The following is a 24,141-nucleotide window of genomic DNA, read 5'->3' on the forward strand; positions in this document are numbered from 1 at the left end:
CCCCCCCCCCCCCTCTCTCTCTCTCTCTCTCTTTACTTGCACTATTTTCTGGTTAGAGTCTGCAAATTCTATCATTTATTACTAAACTGATCCAACACAACACACTTATAATACAAAGGAAGAGTCCATAATGACTGCTACATAATGACTGACATTTTCTGGCCACCTGGGTGATTTTTCACAGAAAGAGTGAACTTGAATTTTATGTTAAAAAAAAATATTGAAGAAAAAAGGATGAGGAGAGAAAAGCTTTTGATTAAAACAAATAAGCTACATTCAAAGTGCAAACAAATGGCATCTAGAGCTAAGAACCCAATTATCTTCATTCATTTTGTTACGTGCACCTGGTCTGAGCATAAGCTTAAAGCACAACAAGTGAGCAGTCATGTTGTTTGCCTTATGCCTGGGGTGTTGGCAAGTAGAAAGTGTTTCTAAGACATCCTGAATGCTTGCAATCAGCTGCACCCTCACTGATAACTCACAAGTGAGCAAGTTACTGATAACTCACAAGTGAGCAAGTTTCTATGATTTCTATTTCCTAGATTCCATTGCATGGGATGCCCTGTGTGTTTATTGTGTATTTATATTGCTATTGAATGCATAATACAGTGCATAATGCACAGTTTAGTTGGTGTGTACATGTGTGTCTATGGGCCTAATTGCATGTATGTATGGATCGTTTCCATTCAGCCATGGCAGGCTATTTACATGTTTATGATAATGCTATATTCATTCCTCTACAGGTGGAATGTTGCCCTACCCAGTGTTTTTCTAGCCACATAATCAGGACTTACACCCACTTCATGCTGGGTGCAAAAGTTCCATCCCTGGGTGCAGGGGCGAATTTAGGGGTCAAGCCGCCCCTAGGCACAACATTTTTGGCCGCCCCCCCCCCCCCTATTTTTATGTAATCATTATTAAGAGTCCTAACTTGCCAGTATACTGTAATAGTAAAATGAGCCTAGAGATAAAACATTTTTCAAATATATATATACACACACACATACACATGTACAACATCCTTGTTTTAAGAAAGTAAGCCTTAGCAAGGTCCTTACTTTGGTGCTGGCACAGAGACAGGATGTCAGTAGAGTCATGCTGGAGCCAGGAACCGGAGCACACACTGCTGATGAACAGTCACAGGACAGCCGCGCTGCTTGCGCTTTCCCTGTCTGCAAGTACCACTTCTGCAACTCTGGGCACGACTAAGCTGCCCCCTTACCTCCCCTGTTCTGATGCCACTGCCCACACATACATCCCGGTGCCGGTGCTGGGAGCCGCAGCCGCTCAGGTCACACTGCAGCAGCTGCTGAACACTACGCACGGCCCTGGCTGGGACAGAAGCAGTAAGAAGCTGCTATGATCCCGGGGAGGCAGATAATGGGAAGCGCCCAGGCTGCTCTACTATCACGCCGCCCGCCCAGCTGACACAGGCACTGTTTTATAGCCTCCCTTGGCGCTGGTGGCTGTCAGTCGGCCCGGGTGTGAACAATGTACTGTGTGCATGGCAGAGCAGGAAAGGTAGCGGCGGGTAACGAGCGACGCTGACGCTGACATATGATGAATCGTGTCAGCGGCAGTGCCGCTTGTCACTTGCCGCTTCCCACCCGCTCTGCCATGCTGCTATTTAAAAGAATGGCAGCCCGCTGTGCCGCCCTTGATTGGTGCCGCCCTGAGGCCCGTGCCTCACGGGCCTAGGCACAAATCCGTCCCTGCCTGGGTGCATGCTATATGCTATGAATGGGTTTGCCAATCCTGGAGCATTTTTTCAACCCCAGGGTTGAAAAATGCTCAGTCCCGGGGTTCCAGGATTGGCATACCTAAAAAAAACCTGCCCCATTGCCCCCACACAGGCCACCCCGCAGATTTACTTACATGGGAAGCCGGGAGGGGGACAGAGAGCAGTGGTGCTGGGGTACGTTGCCTCCAGGTGGATGGCGGCAGCAGCATCCGCACAGCTAGACATTAGACAACATTAGACATGCCCAGGGCCGGATTAACAATGGGCCTGATGGAGCTATAGCTCCAGGCCCACTCTCCAAATAGGCCCATTTTGTAGTTGAGGGCTGGGCTTTCCAACGAGACCAGCCCTGCGTCGCTAGCCCCCCAGGAACCGGAGATACCGCCAGGCAAATCTGGAATGTTTTCCCCATAGGATAACATGGGACCCGCTAATTCCGACCTCCACCCAGTTCCAACGGCTGCCAGTTCCCCCTACAGCATCACAGAAACTCGAGGTTGATCTCATTCTAACCCAAATCGCTGGGCCTTCAATCTGATACCAGGCTGATCCATATGGGTTCATTGGTTCTAGAGATATTGCAGGTAAAACTATTTTTTTTTTTTCATTTCTGAAATGTAATTTCATGGCTGTTCATGTTGTTTGAGGACAGATTTCTTTGGAACTTTCGAAGGCTACATGTAAATGGGTCAGTTGGTTCCGAAGATATAGCTGGTTGTTTAAAGGGGAGCGGGGGTGGTTTTCTCTCCCCCTCACACCAGAAAATACAGGGACTAGGCTCGTGTAAAAGGGGCCAGTCCGAGAATGTCCCTGCATGATCCTGGGACCATATTCCCTGCATTTTCAGGTATGAAAGGGGTATTATTTCAAATAGCCTGGACATGCAGTGCTCTGAACACAGCCGGGCAGCCCCCTGCTCTCTGCCCGGCTGTTAATGGCTGTCATTTCTTCCCGGTGGCGACTGTCCCCCAGTTACCGCGAGCATGTATTCCCCCTTGGCAATGAGCATGTAATCCCACATGGCAACGACATGGAACCCCTGGCAATGAGCATGGAACCCCTGGCAATGAACATGGAACCCCTGGCAATGAACATGTAGGTAAGCAACACTTATGTAGCATAATTTTTAATAGGCATTATGGTGTTTGGCATAATACGTAATGGAGATTATGGTGTAAATTTTTAATGTGCGCCTTTGGCGCGCAGTGCCCCTATTTATTAAGCATATTGTGCATTATTGCTCAATCTGTTTGATATAGTGCAGGCATGTCCAAACTATGGCCCTCCAGCTGTGAAACTACAAGTCCCATCATGCATTGCCACAGTTTTGCAACGAGGGAATGCTAAAACTATGTCAAGGCATGCTGGGACGTGTAGTTTCACAACAGCTGGGGGGCCACTGTTTGGACATGCCTGGTATAGTGTGTATTTTGGCTCAATCCATGTGGCAAAATGTGATTTTTGCCTTAATCTGTGTGCCATAGTGTGAATTTTTGCTCAATCGGTGTGAATTTTGTCTCATTCCATGTGGCATAATGTGTAAGAAGCAAGTACAGTATAAGGGGTTACTATTGTGTTGCATGATTTGTATAAGGGGTATATGGTGTAGTAAACTTAGGTTACCACATAAAAGGTGCTGACATATTGTCTACCAAGTTTCGGTTTTCAGTATTTTTTTATGACTGGAGTGCCGCCTCACCCCGCAGGTATCTTAGGACATCGGCGTCCTGCGGGTGCACCTTTGGAGTGCACCCGCCAATATATCTCCCTGCATTTTTCTTATGCCAGCCCTCTGCCTTTTCCAGGCATATATAATTAGTTGAAAGTATTAACGCAAATAGAGACACACCCATGAGCAGACCACCCAAACAGAACACTGGTCACGCCACCCACATTATTAGGTGCTGGCCGCAACCCCTATTATTGCGCATAATAGGCCCTTGATCATTTTCTGCTCCAGGCCCATTTAGACCTTAATCTGGCTCTGGACATGCCCAGTCTTTCTTGAAATCCCAGGATTGGATACTCCAATCCCAGGTTTGGAATCCTGTATATTTTGTGGCCAAATCTCAGGATCCCGCTGATCCCGATCCCGGGATTGGCCACCCTAGCTATGAATGAGTGTAGAAATCATGGCCCTTTCACTAAACAGAGCATTTCAGTGTTTCTGCATGGTCACCTCCCAGCAGTTGGACTGGGGCATGAAGGGCCCACTGGGGGAATGCAGTGGTATGGATCTATTCGGTGCAAAAGGAAATATAAAAAAGAGGTTGTGTTTGACAAGCACACCGAATAATAACTTTTAATTTTATTTTCTTAAAATTTTCCATAAATAATGGCCACAAAACCAAAAAAAGCTAAATGTTAGCTTATTATGTCTGAACTGTTAGTTTTATTTATTATGTAACTGCTTCATATTGTATATATCAATCCATCATACTGCGAGTGCTGTGTATTAGAAATTTCATGAAGTCTAATAGAGGGTACACACGGTGAGGTATGCACTATTTTTCTATTTGATATTGCTTATAGAAGCAAAATTGAATAGAAATGATATATAAAATTGAATGGGTATTCAAATGGTTTTTCTATATTCGATGCAGATTTGATCCCAATGCGCACTCCCTTGTAGTGTAAATCGAATAGAAAAATAGTATTGGCAGGCAAGACTACAGGTATATAGTACAGATCTGTACTACATAGTCAAAATCTAATGTGAACACTGTAACCATCACAGACCTAGATCCAGAGCCAGATCAAATAGGGGTTGAATAGAAAGTGAAATCTCACTGTGTGTGCGCACCTTACTGGTTTTTTTTTTTACCAAGATGTGAGTTTTAGTTAAGATGATATGTTGCACATAGCAACCTATCAAATTCTACGTGTTCTTTGTTTAGCACCTTCTAAAAGATAAAAGATAGAATCTGATTGGTTGCCCATAGCAACATCCCATCTTCAATAGAACTCCCATCTTAGTAAATAAACCCATAAAAAGTAACAATCATACACTCCCAATTCATGATGATATTGGTACTGGTAAGTATTAAGGATGTTGGTTAAAATATATATATTAATAAAATAATAGTGCTGTTTTGATCATATCATTTATAGTAAACCCAAATCAGGGCCTGATTAAAGGTTCCATGTGCCCTAGGTTAACAAACATGTAGCTCCCCTTGTAATGCTGCTAACACATGTGTATGGGTGCTCAGGGACTCGCCAGTCATACGAAGGGTATACAAATGACATGTAGGATCTAATGCTTGGGGCGTCAAGGAGACTTTACCTTTAGCCTGCTCAGCTGGCTCAATCTGATACTAGGCTGGTCCATATGGGTTAGACTTTCCAGAGATATTGTGGTTAAATCAATTTTTTTATTTCTGAAATGTAATTTCATGGCTGTTCATGCTTTTTGGGGGCAGATTTCTCTGGAACCAAATGGCCCAGTTTCATAGGACCAAAATCAATCGAAGCCCACTTAAATGTTCTTTAATACTGGTCTCATGTAAATGGGTCAGTTGGTTCTGAACATATAGCCGGTTAAATGAGATAGCCAGTTAAATGGGGATAAGGGGGGGGCACAGGGGGCCAGTATCTAGGGGCCCCTTGTAATTGGCCTCGGCTCTGGGCGCTGTCAATCAGAACCACGGCAGTTTCCCGCAACACTCTCACCTTATTCACGTAGAGGACGGCAATGTCCTATTATCACATTCTACACGGACACTTCCGTAGTTACTGTAACATCACATACTTAGACCTTCCGGCCACAGTAGTTACAAGTGCGATACGTCACTGGGGTTCCACTGTTACCATGGCAGCGCAACGCTAGCGGCTGCCGTGGTTCTGATTGACAGCGCCCGGAGCCGAGGCTCAGGGTGGACTTGGCGCCCATTCTGTTTGTTATTTAAATCTGCCTGTACTACTGTTCATTACCCCTGGGGAAAACCGGTAGTAACCCAGTTGAAACGGCTGTCGGGTCAGCCCTGTTTTATCTTTCTGTGATGACACTTTGAAATACAAAACTATTATCAATTTATGGACCCTGCACCGTCTGATTCTCTTTTTTATTTATCTGCAAATGAGTGCCGTTTTGTGAAATCTTTATATATATATATATATATATATATATATATATATATATATATATATATATAGTCCAATAAACCGGCACTCCCCAAGTCGCTTCCAATCAATTACTTACCCGGTGCCTTCCTGGCTAGACTTCTCAGCCCACATGTAAATAGCAGAAATAGGCGGCACTCACGGATTTTTCAGTGAAAAAAATGCAAGTTTATTGCATATTCAGGACCCTGCACCGTCTGATTCTCTTTTTTATTTATCTGCAAATGAGTGCCGTTTTGTGAAATCTTTATATATATATATATATATATATATATATATATATATATATATATATATACAGTGCTATTTTTCAGCAGGAACCAGCAGGAACTCAGTTCCTGAACCTCTATTTAAATATGACATCATCAGGAACTGAAAATGTACTTTTCACAAGATAAGTTTTATTTTAAAGTCACCTGTGAGTTCCTTTGTTTCTAAATACAATATATACATCTATCTCTCCCTCCCTCTCTCTATTATATATGTATTTTTTTTGTTTAATTGATCCACCCCCAGACCTGGAGTTCCTGAACCTATTTTTCCAGAAAAATAGTACTGTATATATATATATATATATATATATATATATATATATATATATATATATATATATATATATGTGTGTGTGAAGAGGACCCCACACTGCGCTAACATACCAACTGAACAGCTGATTTAGGAGTTGAGCTGTGCACTCTTCCCTTTATTTATGTGGTCACACAAAGGACTCTGCAGCTCCTAACAAAGGGCCTTATTCTAGTTCACTCTTTATGACAAAATCCTTCTTATATGGACAAAACCATGTGCACTGCAGGGGGCAGATGATACACATTTTACATCTGCCCCCTGCAGTGCACATGGTTTTGTCCATCTAAGAAGGATTTTGTCAGAAAGAGTGAACTAGAATAAGGCCCAAAGTGTCTAATTCAGTCCTGATCACAAAGCACCTTTTTTCTTAAATGTACAAAACTATGCAGTACTGCAGGTGGGGAAGATGTAACATGTGCAGAGAGTTATGTGAGTGAGTTATGTTCAAACTGAAATCTACATTGCAGTGTAAAAATAAAACAGTCAATATTTTTCCTGTACAGAAACAAAATAACTCACCCAAATCTAATTCTCTCTGCACAAGTTACATCAGCCCCCCTGCAGTGCACATTTGTCAATTTGAGAAGGAATTTACCTTTGCGAGAGAACCAGAACAAGGGCCATTGTGTCTCTTTATGTGGAGGTATCAGTGAATGGATTCATCAGCACGCTGCGGTTTAATTAAAATGTCCAATTATTTCCCCATCTGAGTGCAGAGATCCTACGACTGAGAGTCCTGGATCCTTTACCAGCCAGGTGTTACTTGTGTCATATATTATATACACTTATGTACTATCTGTATTATACATATTGGGGGTTATTCTGGTCCGTCCGCACAGACCAGAACATTTGCACGGGCACTGATGGTGGGCATATGTGCATGTGCAGGGTCAGTTCTGAACATGTGCATACAACGGGGCAGTGGCCAGGGGTGTGGGGCAGCGGCTGATAGTCGCGCCCATGGGAACACCCAGCATTTCATGGGCATTCCTATGGTAATCGGGCTGTGACGTTGGTGTTGGGGGTGGGGAGCTGACATAACTGGATGTCAGCAGCCCATCCATTTCCTCCCGAGGGTGCACGCAAATCTGTGACCTGAGAGTCACTTAGATATGCGTGCACGTTCCACATAATTCGATGGTCGGCGACCATCGATTGATATGGGTGTTCACCCACAGGGCATACCGTCATTCAAGCATTCGCCGGTGGGGTTTGGTGGACCAGAATAACCTCCATTTTGTGTACTGTATATTTACACAAACTGCTATACTCTCTGTACCATATATACATTAATATGCTAAAGTATTTGTATTTTATACACACTAATGTGCTACATGTCTCACGTAAATATTAATTGTATCATAAATTCAAAATTGCTCCTGTGTGAAGCCAGGGTGGGTCATTAGTGTTTCATATACATAGAGCCTGAAAGTAATTGTATGCAATATTTGAATAATTTTGTTCATGAAGCAAAGAATATCATATTTTCAGACATGGGAAACTGAACCTGGAGCAACAGCTGCATTACAGTCATGGGTAACAATGTGCATACAGTTTGTATGTTTTAGCACAGTCCCCACCTGGGGAAATCACTGGTGGGCCTATTCTATGGGGTCAGGTTCCAGACTGAAAATAAGAATTGTTACAATACTAGTGGGTCAGTAACTGGGTAGACAGGAACATGGATGAACTTGGGTGCATTGTTTGGGTCTATGGAAATGACATCAATATACTACTTGCTGACAGTGGGTGACATGTTCACTTCTTTATGAGGGGCCCTGTACTTTGCAAGCTTGTTATGTCCTCTCTAATAGTTGTTCATAACCCTCTGTTGTGGCTGGCCTTATCTGCTCTGGTGGCCAGCCATGTGCCAAAGCTTTTGCCCAATCTCTACTTTCCACAGTGGGCCCTTCATGCCCCAGTACGACACTATGTCCTAACCATTTATGTTGTGGACACCTTCTAATTATCTAAGGGGGATACACACAGGGCGATTTTTGCCTATTTTCTAAATTAAGCACAAATTGCTCCGTTTGTACACCTGTGGTCCCACGTGTCGCCATCGCTGGCTCAGATATTAGTGCATGCACTAAATATCTAGTCAGATCATCAAGCAAGTGCATAGAAAACACAGTGGTTAGCACAGATCACTTAGCACACATTGCCACCCCTGAGCGATCTAGACCCCCTGAAATTGCCTACACTAAATTGTTTAGCACACATCACTAAGCACAAATCTCAATGTGTGTATGCCTCTTTACTCTTTATTCTTTAGAATCAGTTTGCTTAAGTATGTCTGCTTCTTATAAATTGTCCATTTTATATTGGTATACATAGCACCAGCAAGGTAAGATGACATATACAAGACGTGAGGTAAACAAAGGTCCAGCATCAAATGGATGATAAAGCCTGACCCAATTCTGGTGCTTAAAAATATGACTAGCCTTAGACAAGTTAAAAAGTTTGTTCCGGAGCCACAGAGGTGACTTCCTAAACATTGCCATGATATGATATTGCCATGATGATAACAAAAATAAATAACTGCCCTTAAGAACATAAAACAAACTGATCAATTTCATCTGTCATAAGCACACAGAAAACAATAATTACTGTATGTCATTATACATCATTATTTATAATCATTTATTGAAAGGAATGATTTTGTGTCTCTTCATGAAACAATTCTTATAGCAAAACATTGCATGTTCTGAACTTTGTGGACTTGCAGACCTAAAATAATCGTTCCTCAATTAAGGAAAATTTTGTTTTTATTTTTCTCTGTTTTTTAAGATTTTTTACTTTGTAAAATAACAAAATGTCCTTCTATATTGTTCTAATGACAGGGTTTCAGTTTGTGTCTGATACAGAATCAAACAGAAACAAATATAAGTTGTGTACTGCCAACTACACACCTGCCCTTTCAACAAGCTGTCTCTGAGGAAAGCCATTGATTTTTAGTTATTATGAACATGAAATTATCGAATGACAGATAATAGAGTGCTGGGTACAAGTATTTTCCCAAATGGATTATTTAGCTGGAGTTGTCATAGCAACTATTCTGTTTGAAATAGATGATAGCAAAAAACTGTTTGCACAATATTTAGCTACAGTTCAGCTTTTCTATTCTTTACGTACAGCCAAGTAGTTTTACAGGCAAACAGAAGGCAAATGTCATTTAGTCTATCAACTGGTCCACTTAAGATCTTAAATCAACACCTCAATGTCAATAGGTTGTTCTAGAACTCGACAATGTTCATGTAAGGCAAGCTTTCTTGGCACGTTATATGCATTAACCAAAACAATGTTTGCCATATCAAATAAATTAATAGATTTGACAGCTCAAGATCCTCTGGGAAGTGAGTTCCACATCACAACACACACCTCATTAAACAAAAAGTGAATCGGCTTACATATCTACACAAGCCTGCACAGTGTACAGGTTAGCTCTTTGCTACTAGGGTTATTAGGGATAACTTAATAACACACATTTTCTAGATTGTAAAAATGTATACATTTTTAAATCAAATTAGATTAAGGAGCACTATAGTTACTATGTAGATATATATATATATATATATATATATATATATATATATATATGTTTATACATATATATATAAATGTTTATACATTTTTTTACACAGTTGTTACGCTGTCCCCTTTTTTACACAGTTCAGCCCAATCTGCGCACACCCGGATGTTTCACGGGTTGCCATAACTACCTCCCGACTCACGCACTTCCGCCATAACACGGCGTCTGTTCAGTGCGATACTGTTGCCGTGGTGATTGTGCGCCAGCAAAGTGTCTGTTCCTGATGACGTCGCCGGGGGGGAGATCGGTGTGGACAGGTGAGTAGGTTTAACGTGCTTATTATTACAGGTATAAAGGGGGCTGCCAGAGCACTTTGTACCCATGCCCATGATGAAGGTGCATCTCTGAGCACCGAAACAGCTGTCGGCGGGTCTGGATGCGGGACTTGATGGGTGGAATACTCTCACTTACCGATATGCTAAGTACACCCTCTCTCCTGCTTTTTTCATGACCTTTTTTTCATGATTTTGTCTGTTCTATGCACTTTATTATGCCTATAAATAAAACTTTTTGATATTTTTGGAATATTGGATGTTGCTGGCGTCCTAATACTACATGTATTTAACATATAAGAGCCTGGCACTCCCCAACTGGATCTTACAAGTGTGCAGCCTAGCCTCAAGACCTCTCTCTATATATATATATATAATGACCATTAGTCTCAAGTTGCACACACAATGCATTAAGAGTGCTGATGCTCACAAAAAGGTAGATATAGATATATATAGATATATCTATAGCGACCGTGGTGCCTTCCTTCAATAAGTAATATATACAGGGATGTATCTACAGTCTGAAGTTTCGGTTATTTATTAACGTTAATAAATAACCGAAAAGTCAGACTTAAACTGCAGTTGTGGGTCTGCTTTATTACTTCTTAAGCTAAATCCGTTGGAGTGCCGCCAGACTGTATCTGTAGATACATTCCCTATATATATATATATATATATATATATATATATACATATAGTGTTCCTGGTTGTTCGGTACTCCGGACGATAAGATTAGATACCATGGTGCCCTCAATACAACAAATACACCAATTCCATTCCTCCGGCTTGTAACAAGGTCCAAGGGGAATAAAGCGGCATTTACGGATTTGTATAAAAAATATTTATGAGATCAAGGTGAAAGTACTGTATACACAGCATTCTCAACGTTTCAAGGCTTGGACAGCATTTTCAGGATGCTTGTAAGGTGCAAATAGTGCTAGTGCAGTGAATAAACAGAGCAGTCTGCTCTCTTACTTCAGGGCCGAAACTAGGGTTTCCGGCGCCCGGGGCAAGGCAGTCTTTTGGTGCCCCCACCCCCCTAGTGATGCTGCTGAAATTTTCGGGGGGCGTGGCCTAATTTGGGGGCGTGGCCTATAATCGCTGCTCTCCCGCGAGGCCATGCCCCCATTTTGCCGCTATGGGGGCATGACCCAGAGGCTCTGTGAGCGTCTAGCCATGCCCCCAGCCCCCTGGCTGCGGGAATAGACGCTGTGCGCATCCGCACAGCGTTTATTCCCCGCTGCTTAGTTAGCAGTTGACAGGGGGGACCGACCAAATGACGCCTTGTCCCTGGCGCCGGAGACCCCCCCCTCCCCGCACAGTCCTCTCACCGTTGAAGCCGCAGGTATGTCCGTCCATCTCCTACTAGCGCTGCGGCGGGAAGCGCTGATGACTTCAAAAAGACTTGCCGGACGCTGATTGGCTGAATTCAGCCAATCAGCGTCCGGCAAGTCTTTTCGAAGTCATCAGCGCTTCCTGCAGCCGCGCTAGTAGGAGATGGACGGACATACCTGTCACCGGACCTCACAGCGCCCCTCACCTCCAGCGCCCGGTGCGCGTGACCCCCCCAGCCCCCCCCTAGTTACGGCCCTGCTTACTTGCTGCTTACTGCTCTGTTTATTCACTGCACTAGCACTATTTGCACCTTACTTGCATCCTGATGAAAATGCTGTCCAAGCCTTGAAACGTTGAGAATGCTGTATATACTTTCACCTTGGGATTGGAATTGGTATATATATATATATATATATATATATATATATATATATATATATATATATATAGATAGATAGATAGATAGATAGATAGATAGATAGATAGATGTAAGCCAGCACTCCACTGCTCTGTAGTCTTAGTATGGCACTAGGTGCTCTCCCCAAGTCACCAAAGGAAAGATTCCCAATACAGATAGAGCGCCTCTCATTTAGCACCAGCTCAGATGTGCCCCCTTCAGTCTGATGTCAGGTCCTGGCTTTTGGCGATAGAATCACAAGGACCCGCAACAAAGAGAGGTCCTCCATCTGTATATATCAGATATATGGGGGCCACTCCGGGACTTATATCAGGAAACTTGTAATAAGTTCAACATTTCGAGAACTTTTATGACGAGAATAAAGGTTCTTGAAATGTTCAACTAAACACAGGTCTCTGTGTTTCCTGACTACAAGTTGCCGGAGTGTTGCCCATATATCTGATTGCTCTGGCAATTCCTCTGTTCACAAACTGCTTGAAAGGTGCCTGCTTGCTTAGCAGATTATATAGATCATGCTCAAAAGCATCACTCCATCCATATAAAAAGGTACATTTTAATCACAGCAGTAACATTTCAATGCTTCAACGCCATTGTCATCAGGCTCAAATAATACATCAAACACACTCACCTTAAATACTAATGTGTAAGGTGCTAATCAAACATCTGGACCATGCTCCAGAGAAGACCCGCACACCAAGTGACATCACCATATTAAAACAACAAATTGTAAGTACAAATGGGACAGTCCTCACAGGGAAGGCACCTGAACAAGGCATATTGCATATCATAAGAGTGCTAGTTCCAAAGGTACTTATATGCCCACTAAGCTATTTGCTTAGTTTTCCGCATCCGCTCGCCACGCTTTGGGCTCGGTGGCTCGCTGTGCTCGCCATGCTATATAAATTCAACTCCATGCCGACATGGATAGTGGGGGTATGAGCGTACTAACTATAGTGGGCGCCCAACTAACATATAAGTACCGTTCCAAATTGTATGTATAGATAGATAAATAGATAGATAGATATATAGATAGATAGATAGATCTATAACTTTAGATCACTCTTAAATTAACTTAATGTTTTATTTACAGAGTTGTTGCTGTCAGGAGAGTTTCCTTTATAGCAAATGTTTTCAAGGTTGTCTCAAATGCCCCAAATAGCAAGTTATGTATGGCATTGTTTCATTACTTTACTGCCATTATAGGATACCAAGGAAAAATATGTAGCATATGTTGTATACTTTTACATAAAATGAAAGAAGCTCCTGAATTTAAAGACTTGCCGTCTGTCCAAAATATACCCTTGATACAGTCTCTAAGGTGAGTTTATTCACTCTGTAGATTTCTCTCATAAACTGCAAGCACAGAGGGATCATTTTCCAAAAAGCATTAGTGGAATATACAGCATGATGTCCAATTAGCTATTTTTAGTAGGTTATTTTGCTAACTATCTCTGTAACTAGAGTTTGTAGCCACATTTGCATTTTCAATTTTGATTATTATTGCTACTTAAACTTTTACAACCCCTTTATCTAGACACACACTTTACAGGAAACTTTCACACTATTACTTTCTTAAAATATAACTTTTAACCCAATGAACACCAAAGATGCCCATACTCAAATATTATTCTTGTAACTTTATAACTCCCAAATATATTATTCAAGATACAATAAGAGTATAGTACAGTATAATACTCACACTAACAATACATGGTCCATTTCTGTGACTTCCCTTCTTTCTCAATTTTGACTCTTCCCTCATCCTGGGTGATTTATAATACCCCCACTAATTATGCTACTGACACTTCTGTCCCTCTTTTTCTTCCTTGGTATCACTAAATACTGTATCCCTCTCCTCCTATTCACTACAGTAGGCTTTTACTAAACTTTGTCCTTTCATGCCATTGTGACATCTCTGATGTCAACAACTTCTCCTTCATTATTTCATCTTTCCCTCTCTCTGTCTCCCTTATTCCTCCATCTACTAGAGTGATGCCCTTGGCACTATTTGTTATCTTCCCCGGACTCTCTTCTTTCTATATCTCCACCATACATTGCTCAAACATAGCTGTTTCCCTCTATGTTTCCATTTCTCCATACACAATTCTAGCAATCAGAAAATGCATACCCCAAGAGAAAAGGCAAAAATACTCAATACAGAATATATATGGGCGCCTAGATAAGAGCTGGTTTTCAGAAAAAGCAGCTGCTTAAGGATGGGGGTAGTCTATCCCCTCTAGAAAGACAAAAGCATGGAAACACACAAAAAGAGTGTGTAGCAGCGCTTGGTATAAACAAACTTTAAGAATAAGCGAGTGATTGAGATTAACGATAAAAATAACCTTTACTGTGGCAACAATTAATAAATATACACTGATATATAAAAAAACATAAAGCATCAATAATACATAAAACTTTCACGTTCCAGAGATTTGTGATAAGAGCCTACAGATGGAGCCGGGCTCCCTCTTGCTGGCGAATCACCAGAACGTCACCGCTGGCGATCCGCCAGCAGCCCGGCATCCATCTGACTGAGCAACGCGTGCGTCTCACGCGCGTCTCAGTTTCCTGTCGACGGGGGGACGGGAACCCTGTCCGTCTCCGCTTCAGGGAGACAGACAGGGTTAGGGGGAGTGCGGGGAGGCGGTGGGGACCCGGGGTGACCGCCGACAAGCCGGCGGGGACCCAGGGGAAGCAGTCGGAAGGGGACGTGCGCATCTCCTGCGCGCGTGTCCCCTTCCGCAAATACATATGGCGGGTGGCGGGGGATGGCGGCTGGCGTCGCCATCCCCTGCAAAGAAGAGACCCGCTCCATCTGGAAGCAAATGCTCCAGCCCTCCGGAACCCTGCGAATGTGCAGCGAATCCTAAACAGGATTCCCTGCACATTTCGTAAATGTGCATTCAATACTGCACAATGTATAAGTATACCAGATATGGTACACAAACAAGTATAGAAAAAATTGTTTGTTACAGCTGTTGTTATTAGTGGTTCTCAATAGTGGATAGACTCTTCTCCTGTAATCACTACTCAATACTGCTGTGTATTTATTGATACATAAATACAATAGAAATATTTAGCGCATGTGCATAATAATAATTTATTTATTATTATTATTGTTTATTACCAGTTATTTGTATAGCACGCACATACACTGCAGCGTTTTACAGAGAATATTTGAACATTCAAATCAGTCCCTGCCCCAGTGGAACTTACAATCTAATAAACATGACAGGTATTGCTGCCCCTTAATGTTATATAGTAAATATGAAATAAATTGAACAGGGAATGGGCTATAGATTTATACAAAGAATGAATCTTTAAAATAAAGACAAATCTCTAAGAATTCATATATTATATATTACTTTATATTTATATATTATATTACTAAATAATCTGGAACTAGTAAGAACACTTAATAATACATGACAGATACACAGAACACAAGAACAAAAGCAGGTACATTGTCATACAGTAATATAAGCACACAAACAACAAACAAAAAAGTTTTTATATCTACCACTTATAATGCAGAACAGAATGTTATTTCATCGCTAATGGATCCAAGAATAAAATATCAAACCTCAAAAGTACTTTCAATAGCGTTACAATATGCAAACATAAACAACAGCTTCATCTTATGGAAAATCATTCATTATAAAGTGTAGCTTAGATGCCACGAAGAACGTAGCAATGCAAAACAAATGCCAACAGTGATTTAAATAACCTGGGAGTGTAGATCTTAGCTTCTCTACTCCACTTCTGTCAATCAATATTTATCTGCAAGAAGAGCACCTGCTGGAAATAAAGGGAAATATATTTCTTTTCAGTAATTAGATGTATATAAAAACAAATGCACTATTATCCTGGAAATGCTGCATAATTGAAACGATAGATTCAATTAACGTCACCGCTCAACGTTAATTTGTATACATTTTCCATCTGTTTTATTCATTAGTACTTCATAGCAATGGAACCAAAGTGTAAAGTCTGCTTTGTAACTTAACACCTCCTTGTCTGCAGAGCTGCCTATTCAATGCAAGAAAACACTGAATAGGTGTACAGCACCAATGTAGTTGTAGTGAGAGCAATGCTACTTGAGTATGAGGTGATTCAGACTTGCTCGGTGCGGTCCAAATTCGCTCCCCCGGCCGATGGTGTGGGGGGGAGGGGTATGAGCATGCGTGAATATGCGCACGTGCAAACCTTTGGAGTGAATGCCCTCGGGAAGTGTTGCACTTGCTGAGGCATTTGCTCACTGATGGGGGGACAGGGGGCGGACAGGGGGAGGATGCAGCGGACCTCCCAGCAAATGCAGACGTGCCTATGCATCCTTGGGGTGGGCAGCTGACACAACAAGATGTTAGCACCCACCCACAATTTGTCAGAAAGCAGCCATCAGAAAAGTAAGTATAGACTTACTTTTATAAGTAGGTATCGTAAGTATAGACTTACTTTTATAATTAGGTATACTAAATATAGACTTACTTTTATAAGTAGTATAGTAAGTATAGACTTACTTTTATAAGCAGGTATAGTAAGTATAGACTTACTTTTATAAGTAGGTATAGTAAGTATTGACTTACATTTATAAGTAGGTATAGTAAATAATAGATTTACTTTTATAAGTAGGTATCGTAAGTATAGACTTACTTTTATAAGTAGGTATAGTAAGTATAGACTTACATTTATAAGTAGGTATAGTAAATATAGACTTACTTTTATAAGTAGGTATCGTAAGTATAGACTTACTTTTATAAGTAGGTATAGTAAGTATAGACTTACTTTTATAAGCAGGTATAGTAAGTATAGACTTACATTTATAAGTAGGTATAGTAAATATAGACTTACTTTTATAAGTAGGTATCGTAAGTATAGACTTACTTTTATAAGTAGGTATAGTAAGTATAGACTTGATTTTATAAGTAGGTATAGTAAATATAGACTTACTTTTATAAGTAGTATAGTAAGTAAAGACTTACTTTTATAAGTAGGTATAGTAAATATAGACTTACTTTTATAAGTAGGTATAGTAAGTATAGACCTACTTTTATAAGTAGGTATCGTAAGTATAGACTTACTTTTATAATTAGGTATACTAAATATAGACTTACTTTTATAAGTAGGTATAGTAAGTATAGACTTACTTTTATAAGCAGGTATAGTAAGTATAGACTTACTTTTATAAGTAGGTATAGTAAGTATTGACTTACATTTATAAGTAGGTATAGTAAATATAGATTTACTTTTAAATGTAGGTATCGTAAGTATAGACTTACTTTTATAAGTAGGTATAGTAAGTATAGACTTACATTTATAAGTAGGTATAGTAAATATAGACTTACTTTTATAAGTAGGTATCGTAAGTATAGACTTACTTTTATAAGTAGGTATAGTAAATATAGACTTACTTTTATAAGCAGGTATAGTAAGTATAGACTTACATTTATAAGTAGGTATAGTAAATATAGACTTACTTTTATAAGTAGGTATCGTAAGTATAGACTTACTTTTATAAGTAGGTATAGTAAGTATAGACTTGATTTTATAAGTAGGTATGGTAAATATAGACTTACTTTTATAAGTAGTATAGTAAGTAAAGACTTACTTTTATAAGTAGGTATAGTAAATATAGATTTACTTTTATAAGTAGGTATAGTAAGTATAGACTTACTTTTATAAGTAGGTATAGTAAGTATAGACTTACTTTTATAAGTCGGTATAGTAAGTATAGACTTACTTTTATAAGTCGGTATAGTAAGTATAGACTTTCTTTTATAAGTCGATATAGTAAGTATAGACTTACTTTTATAAATAGCTATAGTAAATATAGACTTACTTTTATAAGTAGTATAGTAAGTAAAGAGTTACTTTTATAAGTAGGTGTAGTAAATATAGACTTACTTTTATAAGTAGGTATAGTAAATATAGACTTACTTTTATAAGTAGTATAGTAAGTAAAGACTTACTTTTATAAGTCGGTATAGTAAGTATAGACTTACTTTTCAGGCTGGAAAAATAATTTGATGTTGAGCGACAATCCAATGATTTCTCCTCCGTGTGTCTGCATGCGATCGAATGTATAAGCCTACACATCCACTCACATGCTAGTGCAGGGATTCACTTGGCGGGGGGGCGTGCATTTGCCAGGGTGGCGGGGCAGCGTTTACCAGCTCAGTAAGCAGCGAATATAAGCAGCCTAGTGAGCAGGTCTGAGTCAGGCCAAATGTACAGTTGTTCATTGGATGCTGCCCAGCTACAGGAAGAAACCTATTCTACTGAGTAGCTGCCAAATTTATTGAAGGGAAAAAATGATGGGAGCAGAGTTGGATTTTCCACAAGGCAAACGGGGCGCCTGACTAGGGCCCAGCAGGTCCCAAGGGGCCCCATAAATATATCCTGGCCATCCCAAATTTACAGTGTGATATACCCACATTCCCAAAGTCCCATCAATGTTCTCTGATAGGATAAAAAATGTTTGGACACACAAAATTGTTTCATACACTGTATGCAGTTAGTTTACTTTAAATGTGACACAGGCATGACTGTAAACCAACTTCCAAAAGACCTGGGGTCAAATGTATCAGGGTGTGAGATTCAGAAAATGAGAGATTTTGGGTGTGTTTTCCCAACTTTTTTTAAATGGCAATCATGTTCATGGCAAACTCCACCATTTTTCAGTGTAAATAATTGCCGCTTTAAAAAAATGGGTGAACTTTCCCAAAATCTCACTTTCTGATTCTCACACCCTGTTACATTTGGTCCCTAGAGTCTGATTCAGATTTGTATGCAATGCTGATGTTCATGCAGCTGAGCATTTATCAGTAGGCATTGCTAGGTGCTCTAGCAATGCCACCTGCAATCATGAACACATATATAGTGCCATGGATTGTTTGAGGGAGGAGAGCCCAAATGTGTATCTTACCTAGGTCCCCTTGAGGTCTAAATCTGCATCTGGGTGGGAGACAAGGATAATGAGTTACAACAGGTGAATGGTGGGTATATTTAGATACTTTTTCAGGCTTTGCTCTGGGATATCTGGAGAGACAGATCCAGGAGGGTGGTACCAGGGAGTGGTATAAAGCTGTTATTTGCAGAGATACATTGTAGAGGAGGGGCCATGTTGACACAATTCACAGCCACATGCATCATCATGCCCCTGATCATTTCATGATTGGCAGGGCTGTGTAATCTCTTGGCATACAGGGGCGTCACTAGTTGGGGCCAGAGGGCTCGTACCTGGGTATTACCCTTCGGTAATGTGACACCTACAGTAACAGAGCTGCACTCACACCCACACCCCCATGCCACAATTTGCACATCTGAGCCACCAAATCTTAACATAAGAGAGGCACTGGTGTAGTTTACCTAATTATATATTAATATAGTGCTCTATTTCTCATTGATTTCAATGGGACAGGGCAACCATTTTAAGGAGTTTTTGTCTCCAATTCTAAAGGAAAACATTTTTTGATATACTGATTAATATTAAGCTAAAATGGAAAAACGTCCAGTTCTCTGCCACATAAGGATAGGAGTGCACATGGGGTGTGCAGGGTGTCACCAGGCATACCCTAATGTCTGGCACCCCCATTACCAGTGCTGGCACACTTTCTGCTGCTGTCCTGTTGCTGCCATTGCTGCGCCTGTCCGAAAGTCTGATAGATAGCAGCGCTGGCAGCTAGAAGCTCCACACACTCCCCTATGACTGTGACAGTGGATGCTGCATAGGGGATGGAGCTACCTGCGGCAGAGGGAACTGAGCTACCAGTGGGGGAGGAGTTACACATGCAGAAGGTGTTCTACAGAAGCAGAGTGGGTGAGTATTACCAAGCATTATGTATATAGCACTATGGGGGGCATTACGTATATGGCACTATGGGGGGCATTATGTATATGGCACTATGGGGGGCATTATGTATATGGCACTATGGGGGGCATTACAAATATGCACTACGGGGAGCATTACATATATGGCACTATGGGGAGCATTACACATATGACACTATAGGGGCAGTACATATTTGGTACTACAGGAAAGCACTGCGTAAATGGCACTATGGGGGGCATTATGTAAATGGCACTTCAGGGGGTAGTACAGAAGTACTGTATTTGAGATTAAATAATGTGACTGACCATACATTTTTTATTTTTATTTTATACATTAGCCCACATATGATTTGCAAGACAGGTACCTACAGTTGTCACTGTTATATAAGGCTGTTATATAGACAAACATTAGCACAGGCATACTACAAATAAATGGTGTATTAGCAATTCACATGTGACTAGCAGCAGGCAGTAATCAGAGGTTACAATTTGTTCTATGCCCTAAAGGAGCCACGCAGTCTATCAAACACACCACCCATTGCTTTCAAACACATAAAATACATGTCTTAAGAACTTAACAAAATCATATACATATTTTTAGTCCAAAAGTTTAGTCTCATCTTCACGTCTTACAGTGTTGCAGAAACGTAACTTATTAGTAAACAAAAAACAAAAAAAATCTTGAAATCATAATTTATATTAAAATTATAGATGGAATTAATACAGAATTAATAATAAGTAGTACAGTCATACTGTATAAAATGATATATAATAGAATTATTAATTGAGCCCAGGTCACAGTAATTCAGTCATTCAGTTAATTTGTTAGAAGAAACCCAAAATAAATTAGTGATACATTTCTTTCTAAAGCATTGGCTAGTGCACTGAAGTGCAGAGATCAATATGGACTGAACACAGCTGTTCGCAAAGGTTTCGGCATCTATGTTCAAATAAAATTATCTGTGAATCTGTATGGAAAAACAACTTTTTATAACCTCTGTAACACTATTATTCTTCCATTTAACAGATATCATTTGGACTACCCTCCAATTAATTTATTTCTTATTGTTCTTTTGTCTGAAAACATGATTGACGTACAGTATGAGGCTGGAAACGAATCAAGATAAATACAGTTTCAAAGTTGAATAAATGTTTTGACCATCTATAATTTCAAAGTATTATGTTTACTTTCAGAAACCATTGGGGGAATTCAATTATCTGCAGGGCAAACTACTGGCATTCGCAGAGTCAAACAGCAGGGAATACCGCTAAACTACTTGCATCGTATCAATGTGTCACAGGTGAGTCATAGGGGAATTTCTGAAAGTGGTTACATAACTCGCATAGGATAGGATATGATGGTGTGGCTGATGGTATGTCTTATTAAATATCAGGATGCATTTGTTAAATCGCTGTGTATATTGTTATGTGATAGTAATATTGTAACTTTTCACAATAGTTATTAAGCCACAGTAACAATGTTTTAAAAAAATACATATACTGACAGCAGCAGATCCCTGTCCTATTGAAAGCAGAACATCTGTGCCCTACTGACAGACACATTTCTGACAGAATAATAAAAACAAAAAATGACAACATAAATCATGGGAAAGTTTATCAATGCTCACCAAATAGGACTGATGCAATGATGATCTGTTCAGAGAACATTAACAGATCCTCATTGCATCATCATGCACAGAACTTTTTTGTAACAACAGGGGCCATTTTGTAACATGCATATTCCACTCTTATGGTGACAGGTTGTGGATGTTATTGTCAGTGTAGAGAGATAAGTAAAAATCTCATGAGTGTTAATAAAAGTGGAGTGGATAATTGAGGCAGAAATGTCTATGGAGGGGTGAGTTTCAGGGGGAGTGAGGGATGAGACTGATTCTGAGAGAATACCATGGAGAGTGATGCAGATAAATCATTTGTAGTACATGGTGTGTATGAAATAAAAAGTTATATAGGCAGGGGTGCAAGTGTGGCGGTAGAGGGTGGTACGGCATACCGCTAAAATATATATAGCAAAAATCTGGATAGCTATGTCACTGCACATGCGAAAGTTTGCGACATGATGTCATGACAGCATGGCACCGTGTCCCTATTCAGCGTGCCGCGATGGTGCTCAGTTCTTCAGAGGATGAGGCACCGCACAGCCTGGTGAGTGAGGAGGATAAGTATTGGCGGTATATAACTGGCCAAAATCTCCCATTGAACATGCCATTTAACCCCTTGAGTGGTGGGTTTTGCTGGGGCAGAACAAACCTACCAGGGCAGGTTTGTCCTGCCCCAGCAAAACCCCCCACAGAACGTAGTCCCCCCTCACCTCCGCTCAGGCATTTGTATGCCGCTGCCCCAGCTGCCAGTCACAGCAGTGATCACAGGCGGCAGGCTCAGGCATGTTTGCGGAGACTCGGGAGGACTTGGGCTCATGAACTCCTGAGCGCTCCCGAGTCCCCCCAAGCCGGCCCAAACTTCCCCGAGCCTGTCACCATCATCATTGCTGTTAATGGCGGCTTGGGAAGCGGCAAGGGAGTTCTGGGGTATGATCGCCTGAGCAGAGGTGATGAGGGGGTAGGGGGACAACAGGAGGGGAGGTGACTGTGGGGGCTAGAGGTGGTGCACCAGTGGTGCACAGTTGGAGGCACTACTGGCACGCACCTACTGTATAGTGGTATGCCCGGAAATTTTCCAGGATAGCCCGCTGCGGCAACGCAGCTGAGCCCGGGAAATTTCTGGGCATAACACTCAAGTGGTTAAAGCAGCTGGAACCAATTAGGATATGACCTGATACAATCCGCAGATTAGTAGAACATGCATAGAGCATGATAGAACCGCACAACTTCAATAACATACAGCCCTATGATAAAACAACTGCTTATCGGGGTAACAACTGGAGCTTGAGTGTTATAGAAGAGTCTGTGTACATACCGCTATATATTTTTCAAATGTTCATTCAGCTGTTATTTGAGGCAAAAAAACTGTCAATATGATTCAACAAGTCAACAAGTTCATCAGCTGTGGGCTTTTACCTACATAACTCTTTAGAGAACTGTCAAGATAAGATGTGCTGGCTGTAACTGCTGCCCTTACTAATATGTCGTCCTGTTCTTATGTATGGAGTGTACTGTGCCCTGTGAAACAGAGCAGCTCTGGAGACAACTGACATTTGTGTGGTGAGTAGCAAATTTATTTCTGGTAGCAGTCATTGGAAATATTATATAAGCATGGAGGTACACAGCAGTAAACTGTGATTCCTTCTGTATCCCTGGAGTTTACTTACTGTATGTTGGTATGCAAGCAGACAAGCTTAATTGTAAATCGCAAAGTACATAAAATATCTCTACAATTGCAATGACAGGTAGTACAATATAAGCAGATTATGGTATTTTAATTGCTGTATCACATATACAAATAAGCAGCATAGTGACAGTGTGAGGGTCTTAGAATGCAATATATGTACATACTGTACATTCAAATATAGAGGTGTTTTTGCAAAATGGTGAAAGGCATGGTGTTAATGGTGGGCTCCTAGGCAAAAATATGTTTAGGAGATGATTTCCATCTGTTTTCATACTAAATCCTGAATAAGTCCTTAACTTGTTGTTGTATTACTTAACCTTTTTAAATAAACCCTTTTTTTAATATAAACCTCTGACTAGCATATGGCTTGATAAGCCTAGTGATTTCCCTTAAGAATGATGGATCCAGCCCATGTGAATTCAATACCTCTAATCAAAGGCTGATCAAGCCTCCTCCCCAATTACAAGGCAGGAAAATACTCCAGTATAAACAAACATAGAAATAGCAGATTGCCAACACTTGAAGGTAAAATTAAGTTTAAACAAAGAGCACTAAAATCTAGATGAAATATTTGCAGTGTCATTAATTAATAATTACCCAATCAATATATTTCAAAACTGCTGCATAAGATACTGTAGTCGTCCCAGGATTGCAAGGGTTCTATGTAATTACCCAATCAATATATTTCAAAATGGCAGCATAAGATAGTCATCCCAGGATTGCAAGGATTTATGTACAGTATCTGAAAAACTTCTTGGGATTGGTTTTGCTTTCAGTGGCTATGCGCTCTTCATTTTTTCTTTTAGCTACTTTGATTACCCTTTTACATATTTTATTTTATTCTACTGTATGTACTCCTCATCCCATAAGACTTGTTAATTTGAAATGCTCTTGTCTTATTGTTTATTGCTGTCCTTATTTTTTGCCCAACCACAGCAGC

Source organism: Crinia signifera, chromosome 4 (assembly GCF_055691185.1).
Source record: "Crinia signifera chromosome 4, ASM5569118v1, whole genome shotgun sequence".
Taxonomy (NCBI): domain Eukaryota; kingdom Metazoa; phylum Chordata; class Amphibia; order Anura; family Myobatrachidae; genus Crinia; species Crinia signifera.